Source organism: Felis catus, chromosome F2, assembly GCF_018350175.1.
Source record: "Felis catus isolate Fca126 chromosome F2, F.catus_Fca126_mat1.0, whole genome shotgun sequence".
Classification (NCBI taxonomy): domain Eukaryota; kingdom Metazoa; phylum Chordata; class Mammalia; order Carnivora; family Felidae; genus Felis; species Felis catus.
The window spans coordinates 53,305,673-53,327,008 of record NC_058385.1 but is presented as its reverse complement, the minus strand read 5'-3'; the positions used below and the strand labels follow the sequence as shown (position 1 = coordinate 53,327,008).

Genomic DNA, 21,336 nt, shown 5'->3' with positions numbered 1-21,336 from the left:
CTAAAACAGCATGTGAAAGGGAATGGATGTCCATTCTTTCCTTCATCTTCAACGATCTAATGTATTTGTTGGCTTAATAGAGTCCCTGTCATTTTTGTTCTGTTTCATTGATAAGTTCCCAAAGATCATGTCACTTGCTTTAATTAATGATGAAGTGTAAATGGATACACATGCCACATTCTTACTGTGGCTAACGTACCTTGATAATAACAGTGATGAGGAAGATAATAACATACATGTCCTAAATACTCATTTCATTAATTTAACCCTAATGCCTTCTGCTTTCCAAAACCAACTTTAGGAAATATGTTTGGTTTTTCAACTCCTAAATGGATGACCTATATTTTAAGACATTAGTAGCCTTATTTCATATTAGCTATTTCTCTCACGTATTTTTAAAATTATTAGCCTTATTTACTTTTATGCTTAAAATACCCTTTTTATGACACACAATTTTATTGAAGGGACACACTATCAACAACTCATTGTAGGTTGGAATTAGAAGTACTGATGACAAACCACTGTCCCTCATTCTGTGTTTCTAATGACAAAAATAAACAAGTAAATATTAGAAATGTCACTTTGGTGAGGTTATTAACAACCTTAAATTATAGGGAGGTTCCTCTAAAGGGGGAAAAGGATGATAAAACACGTCTACTTGAAATGGTTTCATAGTTTAAGCAAACAGCATAGCAAAAAAAAAAAAAAAAAAGAAAAAGAAAAAGAAAAAGAAAAAGAAAAAGAAAAAGTCCCACCCAGCAGGAAATGGTAAGAACAGCCTTAAACCATTCCAGAGAAATAGACTGTTTCAATAAAAAGTTAGGGGGAAAAAATCAGCCCACAATATCAATTGAATTTTGACTGAGACTGTCAAAGATTTGGGCTGAGAAAACACAATATTGGGGAAACTAAAATTCTTATAGAGCATTGGAAATGCAGCCTGTAGGAAAAATAATGGCGGGTAATGCACAAAAATAAGTTACAGATACGGATCATATGTTGTAACTCAGTCTTTCTTTCCTCATATTAAGCTTTAAGTATAACATTGAACAATGTCACAATGTAGCTTTATTCCAATATTATTAAAATGTACTCACTGAGAACATACACTTCCAGATCTCTACACTTCACATCTAATTCATGCTGTGAACTAATAAAACGATTTCTACAAAAATATTTCCCGACATCCTGAAGAAAGTTCTTAACTTGTTAGTAGCTTTTCCCTAACTATAGTATCAAATAACAACCAAAAAACATGAGTGGTTTGTAGTCATAGGAGTTAACATAATGGAAAGAACTGGGGATTTCAAAGTCAGTTTAAATATTTATATCCTAGGGGCGCCTGGGTGGCTCAGTCGGTTGGGCAGCCGACTTCAGCTCAGGTCATGATCTCGCGGTCCGTGAGTTCGAGCCCCGCATCGGGCTCTGTGCTGACAGCTCAGAGCCTGGAGCCTGTTTCAGATTCTGTGTCTCCCTCTCTCTGACCCTCCCTCGTTCATGCTCTGTCTCTCTCTGTCTCAAAAAATATTAAAAAAATTAAAAAAAAATATGTGTATCCTAGCTGCTAGTCAATGACCTTGGTTAGATTATATATCTTTCCTGAGCCTCCACTTTCCCTATTTGTAAAATGGGGCTAATGATAATTACCTTATTGGGTCACCTTTACCATTTAAGCATGATTACATATATCTTGGCTTAGTGTGTTACAGGTGTTCAATTAATGCTTGTTTCTTCCATTTTTATGATTAGGATAGAATCTGAATTAAAACCTGGGTATCTTAGAATGTAGGACAGTGTTCTTTTCCCACAGATTACACCAATTGCTGTGGTAAACTGGAGGGCCTCCCTGAGAAGGCTGGGGAATAAAGGTTTATATAAGAAAAAAAGAAATGTTAATCAATTTTAGAATGTTTAGATGGGCGGTATGATAAGAAGACCACGTACAAATTAAGTATAGAAATGCTGCTTCAGGTTTTTGTGTCTCCAGTACTGAACGTATCATAAGATTCCTGGTAGAAACACAAACACTCTAACACACTGTGTCATGTTCCACATTACTTAAAGATGTTTTCTTATAAATTTCACGTTTTCTCTATGAAGCCTGGTATTTTTTTTCCTGATTCTTAATGACTTGATTCTCATAATGTATAATGTTGAGACATCTATTTTACAAAACATATCAGTAATAGTAGAGGACAAGTAAGCATTTGTATAGAATACCGCCACCTTTTGGTTAAACTTTAACAAGAAAGATTCCAGTGAGCTGTCTGGAAACAGGTTTTTACAAAATCCAGAATGGGCTAGGCAAGAGCCATCTCAAATACATTTACTTCTATCTAACAACTCCATTGGTGGTTGGATGTAGTATTAATTGTCAAGTCAAAGGATTTTCCTCTCTTATTTTATATTTACTTAGTCTCTAGAGGGTGCTCTCAAAATTCCACCATTTTGGCAGCAATGGGTTCATTTAAATTCTTGATCGTTGTCCTGTGATATGAAAGGCAGTCATTGAAGATGGCGACTCTTACTCAAGAGGTCATGTTTTGAGAAGGCCGAAATATCCTAAACAGCCAACTAAAGCTTCACCATACTTACTGCACACTGTCACTCACACATTCCCATGTGAGATTTGTATTTTCATTTTCTTTCTAGGCCCATCTTTAAGTGTTTGGATTTACATTTACTATATTCTTTTTATAGAATAAGTAAGTTAAATACATGAAAAAGCACAGCTTGATTGAAACAAGGATGCGCTGGAAATATATATATGTATTTTATGTATGTATTTTTCCCCCCTAACGGTTAACTCATCCTCTAGGGTAGAAAACAAGCATTGCCTTACCAAAAGAAAAGGAGGCTGACTCTTACTTCCATTCTTTCATCTACCCACTCTTAGAAATTCCATGTACTCCAGAGGTGCATTTGTGGCTCTTGATTTTGGGTCAGGTCATGATCTCACAGTTCGTGAGTTCGAGCCCCACATCGGACTCTGCGCTGACAGTGCAAAGCCTGCCTAGAATTCTCTCTTTCCCTCTCTCTCTGCCCCTCCCATGCTCTCTTGCTCTCAAAATAAATAAATAAACTTCAAAAAACGTTAAAAAAATTCCATGTACTCCAAAGATTTCAGTCCTCCTATTTATTCATCCTGCAACTCTATTTTAATCTATCCCTTGAATTCAAATTCCAAGTCCATATTGTTAATTTTGACAAGACAGAGACCCAAAGTATCCAAACTGAATGCTTCTTTTACTGAAATAATTTTCCCGTCCAAACTGTCCTGAAATCACTCTTGATTTTTCCTTCTTCCTTTCCCCCCCACATCCTGTCAGTTATATAATCCTATTACTTGTTTAATTCAGTCAGTCCTTAAATAGTTCCTGGGTGTACACTTGTGCCCCCTGAGGTAAAATCTGCTCCAGGCACAGGCCTGGGAGCAAAGAATATCAGGAAAAGTCCCTGTCCCCTAGGCTCACAGTGAATAATTTGAAGTTTTTATTTAATGACTTTCATATCCAACAATTTCTTTCCATTGCCACTGCCAATATTTTAATCCAATTGATCATCTTGTCAAGATCAGACCTTGCACGAGTTTCCTAGCTGCTGTCTGTCTGCTTCTATTCTCCTGCTTATTCCCTGCTGGGGGGTAAGCTCTATCTAACCACTGTATTCACTACCAAGAGAAAAATCTTCCTGAACCCTACTTTGTAATGTTGCTCCTTTGCTCATATGTCTTTAAAGGCTGCTATTGCTGGCAGAATCATGTTCAAACCTATTAGCCTGTTTTTTTCAAAGATCTCTGTAATCCTCCACTCCTCTTGTTCAGCCTTATTTCCCATCATAGGAAAACTTGAGCCTCAGATTCCCTCAGTCAGAATCACATAGACGTCGTATTAGAAATATAGATTTCTTGTCCACCAGTGAATCAGTTTCTTGTGCTGCATCTAAAAAATTGGAAAAGCATGAATCTAGCAAAGTTGCAGGATACAAAATCAATGTACAGAAATCAGTTGCATTCTTATACACTAATAATGAAGCAACAGAAAGACAAATAAAGAAACTGATCCCATTCACAACTGCACCCAGAAGCATAAAATACCTAGGAATAAATCTAACCAAAGATGTAAAAGATCTGTATGCTGAAAACTATAGAAAGCTTATGAAGGAAATTGAAGAAGATATAAAAAAAAAATGGATATAAAGAATTCCCTGCTCATGGATTGGAAGAATAAATATTGTCAAAATGTCAATACTACCCAAAGCTATCTACACATTCAATGCAATCCCAATCAAAATTGCACCAGCATTCTTCTCGAAACTAGAACAAGCAATCCTAAAATTCATGTGGAACCACAAAAGGCCCTGAATAGCCAAAGTAATTTTGAAGAAGAAGACCAAAGCAGGAGACATCACAATCCCAGACTTTAGCCTCTATTACAAAGCTGTAATCATCAAGACAGCATGGTATTGGCACAAAAACAGACACATAGACCAATGGAATAGAATAGAAACCCCAGAACTAGACCCACAAACGTATGGCCAACTAATCTTTGACAAAGCAGGAAAGAACATCCAATGGAAAAAAGGCAGTCTCTTTAACAAATGGTGCTGGGAGAACTGGACAGCAACATGTAGAAGTTTGAAACTAGACCACTTTCTCACACCATTCACAAAAATAAACTCAAAATGGATAAAGGACCTGAATGTGAGACAGGAAACCATCAAAACCCTAGAGGAGAAAGCAGGAAAAGACCTCTCTGACCTCAGCCATAGCAATCTCTTACTTGACACATCCCCAAAGTCAAGGGAATTAAAAGCAAAAATGAACTACTGGGACCTTATGAAGATACTTAGCTTCTGCACAGCAAAGGAAACAACCAACAAAACTAAAAGGCACCCAACGGAATGGGAAAAGACATTTGCAAATGACATATCAGACAAAGGGCTAGTATCCAAAATCTATAAAGAGCTCACCAAACTCCACACCCGAAAAACAAATAACCCAGTGAAGAAATGGGCAGAAAACATGAACAGACACTTCTCTAAAGAAGACATCTGGATGGCCAACAGGCACATGAAAAGATGCTGAACGTCTCTCCTCATCAGGGAAATACAAATCAAAAGCACACTCAGATATTACCTCATGCCAGTCAGAGTGGCCAAAATGAACAAATCAGGAGACTATAGATGCTGGAGAGGATGTGGAGAAATGGGAACCCTCTTGCACTGTTGGTGGGAATGCAAATTGGTGCAGCCACTCTGGAAAACAGTGTGGAAGTTCCTCAAAAAATTAAAAATAGACCTACCCTATGACCCAGCAATAGCACTGCTGGGTATTTACCCAAGTGATACAGGAGTCCTGATGCATAGGGGCACTTGTACCCCAATGTTTATAGCAGCACTCTCAACAATAGCCAAATTATGGAAAGAGCCTAAATGGCCATCAACTAATGAATGGATAAAGAAATTGTGGTTTATATACACAATGGAGTACTACGTGGCAATGAGAAAGAATGAAATATGGCCCTTTGTAGCAACGTGGATGGAACTGGAGAGTGTGATGCTAAGTGAAATAAGCCATACAAAGAAAGACAGATACCATATGTTTTCACTCTTATGTGGATACTGAGAAACTTAACAGAAACCCATGGGGGAGGGGAAGGAAAAAAAAAAGAGGTTAGAGTGGAAGAGAGCCAAAGCATAAGAGACTCTTAAAAACTGAGAACAACCTGAGGGTTGATGGGGGGTGGGAGGGAGGGGAAGGTGGGTGATGGGTATTGAGGAGGGCACCTTTTGGGATGAGCACTGGGTGTTGTATGGAAACCAATTTGACAATAAACTTCATATATTGAAAAAATAAATAAATAAATAAATAAATAAATAAATAAATAAATAAATAAATAAATGGAAAAGCAATCCCAACATCCAGGAGCTGCCCTGACCTTCACAGGTAGGGCCATGGTATTCTGTTGAGCCCCGGCAACTTCACAGAACACCAACATCAGACAAGACCACTTGGTACCCATGATAACCAATCTGTAATCACGTGTTAGCACAGACTAATACAGGAGCAGTGCCCAAACCACAAAAGTGGCCAAATACCCCCTATCCTGAATGGTATGATTGATTGCTGCTTCTTTACTAATTGCAGTTATAGCATTACTTTGTGTCTTCCATCTTCTAGGTAAGACTTATTAAGATCCCCAGTCATGGAATTACCCTGCTTCTTGACAGCATCTAACGTAGAGCAAAGCCCTGTTTCCTTGAACCCACCCCAAATTACTAGCATTAGCCTAAATATTATAGTAAGTCTTTTCTAACGCCCTCTTACTAAGATACTGCATAGTTCTCCCTTTTTGCAATGAAGCAATAAACCTAGCCTTCTTCAACTGCAGGTGTGTTCCTGGTGGTCTTTGGCTGGAGGATATTGACAGATCACATGAATTCGGAGGACACTGACAGATCACATGAATTCTCATTTTATTGAGCTCAAGTGAATCCAAAGTTGAGATCACAAACCACTATCACAATCAAACTGTTCTCAATTTTTTCCTGTAAACAAATCATATGCACTATTACTTATCTAAAGCCTTTCTATCTTCAAAGTTAACTTATGACCCACTTTATCACTGAGGGATCCTTGACCCTGCCATCCCACATTCTCTCTTCTTTCACTGAACTCATACCAGTGACACCCATTTGGTACCAAATACAACATATCATATTGCTCCTTGTCCTTTAACATTGTATGGGCTTCCTCTGCTTAAAAGCTATGTCTCTTCACCATCCACCTTTCCAGAGAAAGACCAATTCTACTGGTCATTAACAGAAGAATCTTCCTGCTTTGCAATGTTGCTTCTTTGTTCACACAACTTTAATGACTGCTGTTTCTAGAAGAATGCAGTTCAAATATTTCAGCCTGTTATGAATGAACAAGCTGGGACTGTTCAATATCAGGCGCTTCAAAGCAAAAGATAGAGAGTGAGTTCCAGGAATGTCAGGTTTCTGCTAGGGCCAACCTGGAAAGCAGCCCCCAGAGAGGCTTCAGAAGCCAAAAAGGAGAGGTAAAAGGCATTGCTGAGTATGCAGGAAGAAGGTAAAAAATAAATGAAAAAATGAATGAAAAGTAATTAATGGATCTTGTGCTCCTAGGAGAATTATTTATCACCAGACATGTTTAAACAGCCCTACAGTGTGATTTTATTTCTTTTCAATGTTTTTTTCTATCTTTTTAGAGAAAGAATGCATATGATAACAGGTCTTTTTTTTTTTTTTTTGGAAAACCCTTTTTACTTCCATATATTTATTCCTTTATTCATTACACTTTCCATGTGTGAGGCACTGTGCTAGGGACTAGTGATACAAAATTAATCAAGAAAGACAGGTCCATGCTCTCATTAAAATCCCATGATTTATTGGATGGAAATGGACAATTAAATATTAAATTACTCTAAATTATGCTGGAGTACAAGGGACTATTGAACTACATGGGATAGACTCTTGGAAGAAACAACTTTGAATGGACACTTAACAGACTAGAAAGAATTAGTCATTTTATAGAATTGTAATGAATCATTTAATATATGTGTGAAGGTCTTTTTAAAATACACTATAAGTCCACTTGCTCAAATGAAAATTTTTTAGCTATCAAGGTTTAAGAGGTTATTTTCCAAGGTCTTACTACCCGTCAATATGCTCCGACAACTGTTAGTTGCCTACTTTTCAGATACTGCATTTTTGTGTCTCCAGCATTTGTGTTATTTATTTATATCCTTTATATGAGTACATATTTCTGTTCTGAAGAGCATTCTGTGTTGAAAAATCTTATGGAAATTTCTTTGGTACAAGATACCACTAACAGCATATTGTCAGATCAAAAAATGGATTCTTCCCTGGGAAATAGCATGACACACCATGGGTACTATCTTTAATCGTTCTTGGGAACTGTCACTGTTTATGTGTATTATTGTTTAATTAATTTTTCCCTAATAATACTGTACAGATGACATGGGTAGCAAATGACAGAAATGACATGTCTATCTTATCAATGGCAGCATAGTCTCCCAATACCTAGCACCATTACTTGTACCACATCACAATGCCCATAATATAAAGAAAATGTAAAATGCACCTTTGCAAAAATTGGAGAGAATGTAACCAATAGCATAGAGAGGCAGAAGAGGGTAGGAAAACAAAATAACCCAGAGAGATTTGAATGTCACTAGAGACAAGATGGTGGCATTTCAAATGATACATATATAGTGATCCAAAATTCTTGTGGTTTCAGAGAAGGTACACAGAAATATGTCCACACGTACTCACATTTCAAGTAAGAACTTGTGGTTAGAGGAGGATTATTGTATGAGACATGATCTTTTCCTTAAGCAACTTACAGTCTAGCTGAGGAGACAAGGCTCAAGAACAAGAAACAACCTGGTAGCAATTAAGTGCTAGGCATGAGGTGCTGAGAGTCTGAGCCTGATGGAGGCAGAGAGAATGGTGAGGAGGAAGAACATTCATTTAAAATTTAAAGTGATACCCTTTTATATGCTTGCCCAGGTCAACTTTTCCCTTTAGAAATATAAGCTCCTACAGGGTAGCAATCATGCCTATTTAATTGACTAAACTCTGATAACTAGGACAACTTCCACATCAAATGTCATACAGTCTCCCAGTCTATGGGGTAATTCCAGCTTCTCTATAGCTGCCCCACCCCCCTCAGTTAAGGTCATTCACCTGCATCCTTTACTAATCTTTGAGGTTAAACCTTTATGTACCGAGTTTTCCAAAGTGTGCCAATTTTGCTGGCCCTCCAATCCTTCAGTCTTGACATGCTGACTATCAAGACCTGTGGCATATATTTTCTTCTTTTAACTGACCTACTTAAATGTGATATATTCCTATCTCGTCCTCTTGCTGAAATGAACTCCTGGCCCTATCCTTTCCAGGATAGAGTGTGTGTTATGACTCCTGCTTCCTTGTGCTAGTTATCTGTTGCTGCACAACAAATTACCTCAAATTTTAGTGACTTAAAACAATGAACATCTATTATCTTGTAAAGTTTCTCAAGATCAGGAATCTAGGAGCTGCTTAGCTGAGTAGTTCCAGTTCAGTCTCCCTTGAGGCTGCAGTCAGACTGTCAGCTGGGGCTATAGTCATCTAAAGGCTTGAATGGGGCTGGAATATCCACTTCCAAGCTCATTCACATGGCAAGAGGCCTTAGCTCCTCTCCACATGTGCCTCACCATAGGGTTGCTCATGCTGCTATGGCTAGCTCCCCAGAGTGAATGATCTTAGAGAGAAAGAGGGAAGGAGGGAGGGGAGAGAGAGAGAAAAAAAGAGACACTACACTGTCCTTTATGATGTACATTGTTATTTATACCTCATTCTGCTCATTAAAAGCAAGTCACTTAGCCCACACTTCACGGGAAGAGACTACATGAGGATGAGAATACCAAGAGTTAGGGACCATGTTCTAGAATCTACCTACTAAACCCTTTTATAAGGTGACTTCTCAGTTCTTCATTTGAAGTACTAACCTTAGTTTTCTCATATATTTATTAACTTCCTATGGAATTAAAGTGAATTTTAATGTGTTTGCTCATGAAGTTATAAAAAATTAACATTTTATACATTAGCTTCAAAATAAGAGTTCCCCTTTCTCCTACTGACAGATTTTACCTTTTTGATAATGAAAACATACTTCTCTTTTCCCGCCAATATTGTCTTCCACTGAAGGCTGTAGGCTACCATTTATTGTTTGTTTGTTTTTTTAATGTTTATTTATTTTTGAAGGAAACACAAGAGTGTGAGCAGGGGAGGGGGAGAGATGCAGAATCTGATGCAGGCTCCAAACTCCAAGCTGTCAGCACAGAGCCCAATGCAGGGCTTGAACCCATGAGTCTTGAGATCAAGACCTGAGCTGAAGTCAGACGCTTAACAAATTGAGCCACCCAGGCACCCCACATTTCTTGTTTATTTTGATTTGTAAGTCTGTTGGGATAAAAGCAGAGAGCATTCCTTAAACTCACAATGTCAAGACACAAATAGAGAAAATTCTTTCTCTTCCTTACTGCCAACTGAAAATATTCATATCCAAATCCTTTGCCACTCAGTCAATAAGCCAAACCGAATTCATTGTAAAAGTGAGCATTTGCCAAGCATCTTCTTCATCTACTTATATGAAATAAATAAATAACCGTATTCATGTGACCACTGGTTTATTTCATAAATAATTGAAATAATTCAGTGCTTCAGTCTCCAGCGTTTAGAGGAAGCAAGAATTCAACAATGAAAACATAAGCTGCCATGGCTTGACTCCGGGCAAGATTCTTTTAAGCCGGGTATAAATTGGGAATTAGAAGTCTAGGTCATGGTCTCTGTCATGCAGGAGTTTATAGTTGGTGAACATGTTAGAGGTTGGATCCTGAAAACATACCCATTGTTACTAAGAAGGCAAAAACTGGTCTGATAGCCCCCTTCTTGCCTTTAAGGAAGCAGCAGAGATTTTCTTTTCATAAATGCATGCCTACATTGTCAGCACTGAAAAGACTGTCTGAAGAAGGAATGATGCTAGAATACCCATGGTGGGCTACTTGGGCTGAACTCTCTTACATTCATTGATTTGTACCTAGATCCTCAGTCATGCGTGTGAACAGAACGAAGACAGGATTGTATTCCAGTCTCAGTTCCACCACAGCTGTGTTAATTTCAGCACAGCTCTGAACTTAATTTCCTTAAAAATGAAATAGGAATAATGAATACCTCGACTTTCAGATTTGTTTTAATGGCTACACCGTGTTAAAATACTAGTGAAAGGCCCGGTGCACAGGCATTCAGGAAATGTTGATTCTTCTTCCTTTTAAATCCTATCAAAATGTGCTGAAAATAACTGCCAGGGCGTTTTTCATACAGCTATTGCCTCATTTTCTGGCTCTGCTTGTGGCTCTGGGTGTGGAGGGAAGCTTTTTTACCTTCTGCATGCAGGACATTATATTGTTAACTATATTCTGAACACTTAAGAGAGAACTGAGCTGAATATTTAAGTACTCCCTGAAGTCAATGCCTGATTTAGGAAATTATGTATATTAGAATGTTATGCTGCAACATGATACATTAAGTCCCAATGAAGCTGTGGTTCCCAATTCAGACTGTATTAAGTTTCTCTGCTTAAATTTTATTATAGTGTAGATCATCGATATCAAGTGAATCAAGCCAACTACGAAAGCATCACTAAGAAGAGAAAAACATTTTAATGTATCAAGAAACCACTTTGAAATTTTTTGTGAAATACACCATTTATTTCAGAGACATTTGCTGAAAAGTTGCTAATATTTAGTTTGTGTTAATTTATGTTTACCAAATGCTTTGCAATCACCTTTATGTCCCATCTCCAAAGACTTTTGGATAAAGGATCAAACCAAACCACTAACTTGGAGATGCGATTTTGCCAAGGTCAAAGGCTCCGTTACACCACACTCTAATTGAAAATTGAGGATAACTGGGTCTACAATATTTTGTAGAGGTCCTTCTACTATCAAAATAGCCAAGCTATAGTCTTAAATCTTTTTCTCACTCTGTCTCCCATAGTTGAAAACTATATTATCTCCCAAACCTCCTTCACTTTGTCCACAGAGTCAGTAAGAAGAATCAGCACACTGCCCTTTCTACTCTTCCAAGCCACTCGACTCTTTCAACCTTTACTCAACTGCTTTTCTTACTAGAAAAGTGATCCTCTTCTTGTTATATCATAATGGTTTCCTTGTCACATCCATGCTTGATGTATTTTTAAACAATATCCCAATCATGCTCAGTATTCTTCATCTCACACTACCCAGATTCACAAAGGATTGACATACAAACCATAGTTTAGTTTTTTAGGTTTTTTAAAATGTTTTATTTATTTTTGAGAGAGAGAGCATGAGTGGGGGTGAGATAGAGAGGGGTGGGGGGAGACAGAGGATCTGAAACAGGCCCTGTGCTGACAGCAGGGAGCCTGATGTGGGGCTCGAACTCACAAACCATGAGATCATGGCCTGAGCCAAAGTCAGACGCTCAATCAACTGAGCCACCCAGATGCCTCCAGTTTTTTAGTTTGTAAATTTACAATGATAAACGTGACTTTGAAGAGAAGACAATTACTCATGTTGAAAATGAGTCCGTTTTATCACTGTAGACCAGTTTATGAGAAAGCCTCAGGAGAATCAGAGGTTGTTTGGTAAACAGAGAAGCAGAGTAAATAAAGTTAGTTAGATGATTCCCAGTTAATGTCTTTAAGTTATGATTGCCTGATGCCTCCTTCACAAAAGACCATGTTGATAGACAGACTAGATATTTGACTAGTTTATAGGAGACAATGCTTTGCAACTATATTGAAGGCACACAAATCTTCCATAGTACTTAAAAAAATTTTTTTTTAATGTTTATTTATTTTTGAGAGAGAGAGAAAGACAGAGTGTGAACAGGGGAGGGGCAGAGAGAGAGGGAGACACAGAATCCAAAGCAGACCCCAGGCTCTGAGCTGTCAGCCCAGAGCCCGATGTGGGGCCCAAATTCACAAACCTCAGCCGAAGCCAGACGCTTAACTGACTGAGCCACCCAGGTGCCCCTTGTCTTCCTCTTAATAGGCCCTGTGCAGACTCGAAAACATGGGATATATTCTGTAACTATAGCCCGTCTTTTCTTTACTAAAACACAACATGGTTTATTACACTTAGACATTCTTTCTTGCAGTCATCTTGATAAATCTTCGGCATTCTTGTATCACCTTAAATATCAATTTGCAAATAACTACATCTATTGATTGTTATACCATGTTATTTTTCCAAAATTAACCATGAAAGAGTGTTTAGACACCTATTGTGTCCCACCTCACTTTCTCTCGAAGTACTTCTAGCTAGCCTAGGTATTATTATGACAACCAGGCATACACAAATATAACGGGACAGCTCCTTGCCTCTAATGCAATTTCTTGCTTTCTACATCAGGGACTTCTGGCTGTAGTACCAGTGGGAACATGTTGAGCTAAGTTTTGACTCACACACAAACTTGCAAGTGTGAAGGTATTAACACAATGCAGAACAAGAATCAGTAGAGAAATATTCCCCCTTCCAGTCCCTGAATGGACTATTCTGAGGTGTGTTGCCACAGCTCCTCAGACTGTCCCCATAAGATAAAATTATATTGGTTGATTTGGAATATTTCTTAAAAGGAATGTATTTTTTTTTGTTGTTGTTAATTGGAAAATGTAGAACTAGGGATATTTTGGTTATGTCCATTTTTACATTGACAAGTAGCCATGCCATCATGAACTTCAGAAGTATTTTACCAGCTCCCAAATCAATTTTCCAGAATATTTAAACCAATCAAAAAATATTTGGACAATTAAAAAAATAAACACAGCAAGAGAAAAAAATTTTAATGAGAAATATAAGTAAATCAAATATTAAACTGTCTTCATGATTCTCTTCTGTTCAATGTTTTAGAATAAAGAAATGAAAAACTAAAGATTTGCTGTTAGAAATTAAATACTTTTCTCTTTTTAATGATGGAAACATGTTATGAAAAATAGTCACAATAAAATTACTGCATTATAAATATAAAACGTATAAGAGCCCTGGTATATGACTGGTCTTTGACTTTGACTCAAGATGATTTCTCATTTAATATCTTCCCTTAAATATTGATACAAAATCAGAGGTCAGCCAAACATCTTGGCAAAACTAAGAAATTATACATTAAATGAAGTATGCAAACACTTATTTTCGTTTTCTAATCTTAATTCAGAGAAGATGGAAAATACAAGTATTCAGTCCCCAAAGAAATATTAACTCTTCAAATTGGGCTGCTTTGGAATAAAAAGTCTTACATGTGTGCCCTGTGAACTTAATATAACTATGAGTACTGTAATTTCTGCATTTCCTGATTCATACTAAAATTGCAAGTATATTAGTTTAATATTTTATAGGGGTTTTGGAAGACTGCTCTTGAAATTTTCAAGGTATAGGGTTGTCATTTCTCTGGAAGGAAAAATCCAGCATCTGACAATAATTCTCCGTAATCTTTCACTTGGACAAAGACTACGATTGGTTATAGTCATGGCTTTTTCTCCACACAAAAATTGAACAGTTTCACAAATAAAGAGGTTTATTCTTTTCTCCTTTGTTCAAAATAACAAGACTACACGTCATATGCTCCCTTTTTTCTCTGTCCTAGATTCACTAAAGTACTAGGTCTAATCCCAGTCACCCTAATTAGTTTCTCAATCGCCATAGTTACTTTTAAAAAGAGAGTTTTTATCTGAGTGCGCAGATTGTGCTAAATGCTCTGCAGCCATTCCATTGACCTTATTCTTTCTTCTGTGTACTGTTGTCTGTTTTTATTTCTTTGTTTTTGTGACCCTACACATCCACAAGCCATCTGTTATTGGCTGTTGACCAAAGCTACTCAAACAATAAACCTTACCAAAATTCTAAATTATTTCATGGAAATAACAGGTTTAGATTCAGATGCATGGGCTAGCCTATGTAGACCCCTCCCTTCAAAACTAGCCTATATAAACCCCTCCTTTCAAAACAATGAGTATGCTTTTATTTTCACATGGTCATAAGAAACCATAAACTTCTTATTTATTATTTTTCACAGCAACATTCATGGGCCTTAATGTTTAGGTTTATTGATGACATTACCTGGAAACTTGCTAGAAATAAAAGTTTCAATCAAAATCTCCAGGAAGTATGATCATTTTATAATTATGAAGGTCTGAGTAGCTAGCATTCACTGAGCACTTCTCGTTAGGCATCTATGGCAAAGACTAATTAGGCCTCTCATTGTCTCACCATTGGGTCATTTCCATCAATATGCTATAATGTCTTCCTCCTTAAAAACAAAAATCATTTGTGCCTTTTTCCTCAAGCTATCTTCTTTTTCTTTACTTCTTTTTTTTTATAGAAAAATATATAAAAAGCATCTATACTCATCATCTTCACTTTCTTGTCTCCTATTCTTATTTTTAACCCCCTCTAATCAGGCTTTAATTCTTCCCCTCCATTGAAAACCCGTTCTTCAAGGTCATTAATTCTTACTGAATCCAGTGGTCTAACCTGAACCTTCATCATATTTTACCTTTCCCAGTGCAGCATTTGACAATAGTTGATCAAACCTATTTCCTGAAAACGTTCTTCTTTGGGCTTCAGAAGCATCACACACTTGTTTTCCTTCCTATGTAACTGGCCACTTCCTTTTCTCTAGGTGTTCTTATTCTTTTTAGCCTCTAAAAATTTAACATCCCCTAAGATTGCTCTTCACTAAAAGTTTAAGATTTCTTTATTACTGTCTGTATAGAACTCTGGGCTCTATGGGTCCAGAAATCCTGATTCCCAAAGAGAGAACATTTCTTCCAGGGCACACAGCAAGAGTCCAATTGAACCATGAACTATGGCTGCTGCCTGGACACTTCTGGCTCCTTGTGTCCAGGGACCAGTCAGCAAGGTAAAGAGTCACCAAGAGGATCAAGAGGGGGTAGGACTGGTTGGAATATGTGCAAAACCCAGGTGATCTACCTGGGTGACCCTTTATTCCCTTGCCCAATTCTGATGGCAGATTGACAAATGCAGTAACTCTGGCCAGAGAAGGGTATGGTAATTGGTGCTTTAGATACCTCAGAGAAAAGGGTCTGGATTATGCCACCAGGTAAACCACTAGAGATGATAGCTAAAGGGGAGGAGATCTAGAATGCATAGTAGAGGACGGAGATGACCAGTATTTGTGGCCTTGTGACCAGCTACATCAGTGAAAACTCTAGCTTGTCTCATTAACCTTCCTTTTCCAAATCTCCCCTAGGAAGAAAGGCTCATGGGGAGTGCTTGTGGAAACCATGCAGAGATTGAGGGCCACAAGGGGTGTATTATGGTAGCTTTCCCCAGCCTCTGGGACTGCTGCTGGAAGATGCTTTTTGGCTGTCAGCCTTCTACAGGGATTTCCTCGGGCCCAAGGTCATGCCTCCTTCCCAGAATAGCTGGTACCCGATAACCAAAGAGCATGGGAGTATAAAGGTCAATCCCAGTACCTCAACTGGAGACAACTTCAAAGGGCTGTACTGGCTGCACAGCTACACATGGGGTCAGCTGGGGCTTTGTTGAAACTGCATTGCAGTTCAACTTCTATCTGTGCCCAATCCCACTTCATTTTCCTCTCTTCCACAAGTGTTGATCTGGAAAGCATTCCTCAATAAACTTCCTATACCCTAATCTCCATCTCAGGATCTGCTGCTGAGGAAACCCAATTAGAGGCAATAGGATATATTAATACTGTTGTCTGAAGAATATGAACACTTTCCTCTCAGAGCAAGGGATGGAATTGATATTCTCGTGTTATTTGTTCCAGGGTCCATTTCTCACTCTTCCCTTATACTGTTCTGTATGGCAGAAAGCTGGCTCCTGAAACTACATTTCCTTGGCTCTCTTGCCAATTGGCTTCTAGTTAGGTTGCTCAATGGGAGGCGGAGGTAGGATATAACACAGCAGAAGGAAAAAGTTGGGGTATTTCTACCCCTCTCTCTAAAATGTGGTACTTAGATTTTCTTTGTCCTTTTGGACCACTCCATCTCTATATTCTCACTCCTATTGGGCAGCCTCTGCCATGTTTCTAGCTCCCACTGGTTATACCTGATTTCTGAACTCATTAGATCATTGCAACCCCAGCATATAACTAACTACAATTCTATAACATACCAAATGGATTTGTGCATGCTTGTTATATGTTTTCCCCGCCCAGAGTCCGAGGCTGTTTCGTCACATTCATCCTCCAAGACTCAATTTAGTTTTCACCACCTCCTTGAAGCCTCACCCCATTCCAACATGTGTTTCTTTAGAAGCCTGCACTTTTCTCTATCATATAACTTGCCATAACAACCTGTAATTATATCTTTACATGCCTGAACAAGACTGAGACTTCCTCAAGGGAAAGTCTGGTCTGGTCTTTTATCTTTAGATTCTAATCCTAATATGGGTATCTGATACGATAGGCAATCGATAAATGTTTTAAAAATGATCCAATAGCATAGAGACAGGCTTCTGTATGTCACGGGTAAATGTGTATGTGATATAGGTTTGAAAATACTGATTTTGGAATCAGACTGTACTGGAATAGAGACGTAGCTCTCTATTTAATATAAGAGCTTTGTGAAACGACCTTGGGAAAATTGCTCAACCACTTCAAGCCTCATTTCCTTTAGTTATGAAATGAAAATGATAATAACACCAATTTCAGAAGATTGTTGTAAGACTTAAGACAATAATCATAATGGGCATGGTATCATTAAATGTCGCTCTCATTTGTTGCAGCCTATGGAGTGCTAAAGCTTTTCGCCTGTAATTCTTCAAATAATTCCGCAGAGGTGATGGCAACTCCTTAAAGATTAGAAAACAATAATGGCAAACAACAGCAAAGATTCACAGAATTTATTTAATTTATCTAATGGGACACAGTAGGCTCATCAGGGTCAGTTACTCCAAGCTGCAGAAACAAACAAACCCAAAAATTTCAATGGTTTAACAGATAAAGGTTTATTTCTTACACAAGCAAAGTTTGCTGTGGGTCCAGTGGTTTTATGGGTACCTGCATTTCAACTTTTCTTCAAGCATACAAGAGTTACTGTGTCTTCCATCTATAACATCTTGAACACACAGCTTCACACCTGGTTCACTGCAGCAAGGACGGTGTGGGGGGTTAGGTGTTTACACATTGCACATTGGCTTTTAACTAAGTCAATCAACTGACACACATCACTTCAAACGATAGCACATTGGCCAGAACTAGTCATGTGGCTCTGCCTAATTTCAAGAAAGCTACAAAATATTGAAGGAACATAAGGCTATTTAGTGAATTGTAAATATTTCTGCCATACATGGCTGGTAGGCTGGGTTTGAAATGGTAATATCTATGCTTCATATGCTCCAAAGCTAGATTTGCACGATAAAATACAAGAAACCCAGTTAAATTTCCAAATAATTCCAAATAAATGAATATTTTTAGTATGAGTATATCCCATGCAATATTTGGAACATACTTACAGTAAAAAATTAAGCATTATTTATCTGAAATTCACATTTTTATTTAAGTCTGACTTTACCTAAAGGTCATATGTTTCATACATAACTAAAAGCTGTTTCTAATCTGAAGTAAAGTTACTGCCCCTCCTAAAGTTACTTAAAAATTCCTAGCCAATGCAAACGCATCTGCAGGTTGAACTTTGTTAGGCATCAGCTACACCGTATATAGTTGTCTTTTTTAAGAATCAAATTAAAATACTTGTATCTCCCTAAATCCATCACCAACTAAGGATGTAGCTAACCTTCTCCTACTTAAGTTGCCCTAATTTCACTGTTCCTTAATTCGTAAAATTAAGAGGTTTGACTAGAAAATCTTGAGAGTTGCCTTTGTCCCATAGAATCTAGAATCCAACAGACTCTATTGTGTTACTTCTGTAGCAATGTGTCAGGATGTTAATGAAAACATACCACAAATAACACTTCTAAGTGTCCTCTCTTAAAGTATACTCCTCAGGAGGCCATTTCCTTATTTTAATGATAATGCTGCTGCTTAAGTCATTTTTGGTAAATGTAGCAACATACTGAATATCTTCTCTGGTAGCAAATTATTTTTTCATGAAAATGGATTTGATTTTTTTGGAACCAGACAAGTTACTCAGAGTCAAGTCCAATGGATGGACAAATTGAAAAATAAATAGAAAATTTGGACAAAATACAAGATGGGTTTATCAAATAAATGAAACTGGTTTATTTTTGAGAATCTTAAGCCACAAATTAAAACCAGTTAGTTTTAACAGAGAAGTTCAAAACTCAACTTTGAGCAATTGTCCCTTCCCTGGAAAAAGTATATTGCCTCTGACTTTAAAGATAAATCACACTCAACTGGAGCGTAGAAGTTCTACAAGTTGGTTACAAAAAGTCACCTTCTATCAAGATGCTAATGATTCATTGCTATTCATGATAAAGTATTGAAAATACAATTCCACATGATTTATTACCCAAATCCTCTTGAAAATGACTTTTATCCTGAGACATAGTTCCTTTCTGGTGAACTTTTCAACTATGTTTCAGAAAAGAATCCTGATGGTTTTCTACCTCCCAACAAAATACATACATACATACACACATACATAGCTTTTCTTAGCTTTTTCATCAAATGATTTTAAAAGCCCCCAAATTTATAGTCTACATTGTAAATATTATTTGACAATTGAAGAAAATAGGAAAAGAAATTCAATAGAAAGTGTCAAAATTGAAGATTATTTACATAAAAATGCAAAGATTTGAAAACAAAACATATTTCTAAGCAGAAACAAAAGAGAGAGAATCAAATAAATAAGTTATAGCTACACAAGTTTGGCCACATCTCTAGGCCTAGAGCAGTAAGGTGTTTTACTTACACAACTATGAATAGAATTTAAATCACCAAGGACAGCTCTGATAACCCCCACTATTCTGTTTTCACTTTTTCCCCACCTCTAATTGTCTCTTCTCTTTTCTTTTTTAATTTTTAAATGCGATTCAAAGTCATTCTAGAACACAGTTTGAAAATATTTATCTAAAACCATCATACCCTGAACTAACACTTCTAATTTTAGAAATTTATCTTAGTGAAACTGTAGTGGGTTGAATATTGCCCCCTCCCGCCCCCCAGGGTATATTCATGTCCTAATCCCCAGAAGTTGTTAGTGTTACTTTATAAGGAAAATGAGTCTTTGCAGTTGTCATTTAGTTAAGGATCTTGAGATGATAAGATCATTCTGTATTATCTGGGTGGGCCCTAAATCCAATGACAAGTGTCTTTATAAGATTAAGGTAGAGGGAGATTACATAGGAGGAGGAGGCAATGTGACCACAGAGGCAGATACCAGAATGATGCAGTCAAAGAATGCCAACAGTCACCAGAAGCCAGAAATGAGAGGACCATTACCCTAGAGAATTGGAGGGTCAGTGTGGTCCTGACAGGTTTCAGATTTTTAGCCCCTAGAACTATGAGAATAAATTCTTCGACCAAGTTTGTGGTAATTTGTTACAATGGACACCAGAAAGGAATACAGAAACTATCATAAAATCAATACGATCAGTGCATTTTATCACAACAAAAAATGAAAATAGCATGTTTGCAATAGAAGGATTGTTCAAAATTACACTATACATATGCCAGAGTATAGATTTCATAGCAAAGTAGTTATTCTACATGTATTTAAAAATATATATTGGGTATCAATATCCAGAATATATAAAGATCTTCATCAACAGAAAGCCAAACAACTCCATTTAAAAATGGGCAAAGGACTAGAATAGATATTTCTCCAAAGATGGTATACAAATGACGAAGAAACACGAAAAGATTCTCACATTACTAATTAGAGAAACACAAACCAAAAGCACAATGAGATATCATCTCATACCGATTAGAATGTCTGCTATAGGGAAAAAAAAGAAAACACAGAAAACAACAGGTGTTAACAAGGACATGGGGAAAATGGAATCTTTGTGCACTGTTTGTGGGAATGTAAAATGGTGCAGCTGCCATAGAAAATATTATGATAGTTTCTCAAAAAATTAAAAATAAAATTACCATATGATCCAGGAACCCTGCTTCTGGGTTTATATCCAAAAGAAATGAAAGCAGTATCTCAACGAGATATTTGCATAGCTGCATTCATAGCAATATTATTCACAATAGCCAAGAGGGGAAAGCAGGCCAAATGTCATTGACAGATGAGTGGATAAACAAAATGTGGTAGGGTACATACACAGGAATATTATTCAGCCTTAAAAAGTAAAGAAGGAAAGGAGTGCCTGGGTGGCTTAATGTCAATCAAGTGGCCTGATCTTGGGCAAGTCATTTCTAAGCCTATTCTGTAGCTTTCTCTTCTATAAAATAGAATTTAAAATAGTATCCTCTTGTACAACTGTTATTTGAATTAGATGAGCTAATGTTCATAAAGCAAGGTTGGGTACATTGTGCTAAATAAATGCAGTGACCTATCAGTCTCATTCTTGATGTATTCCTACATACAAACGTTAACAGAGATTATTTCTAAGTGGTTGTTCTACCATAGATTTTAATTATTGTCTTCTCAGCTCATCTGAATTTTTAAGCCTTTTTGTTATGTACATATGATTTTTATATTAAAAGCAAAAATATATATGTTTCATAAAGACAAAATGAGACAGTCCATCTAGTTTAGAAGTTTGTGTCTCCTGGTAATACTAAGGAAATAATTTCTAAACAAATGTGGGTTATTCATTACATTTCACTATATTTCATTATATTCAATAT

General features: G+C 37.2%; 1 protein-coding gene across 1 annotated transcript in view; it reads left to right on the top strand.

Annotated features, from left to right (window-relative positions):
* The window catches only part of EIF3E (eukaryotic translation initiation factor 3 subunit E), a 238,298-nt gene that overhangs the window by 144,140 nt on the left and 72,822 nt on the right, over positions 1–21,336 (top strand). The window lies entirely within an intron of this gene.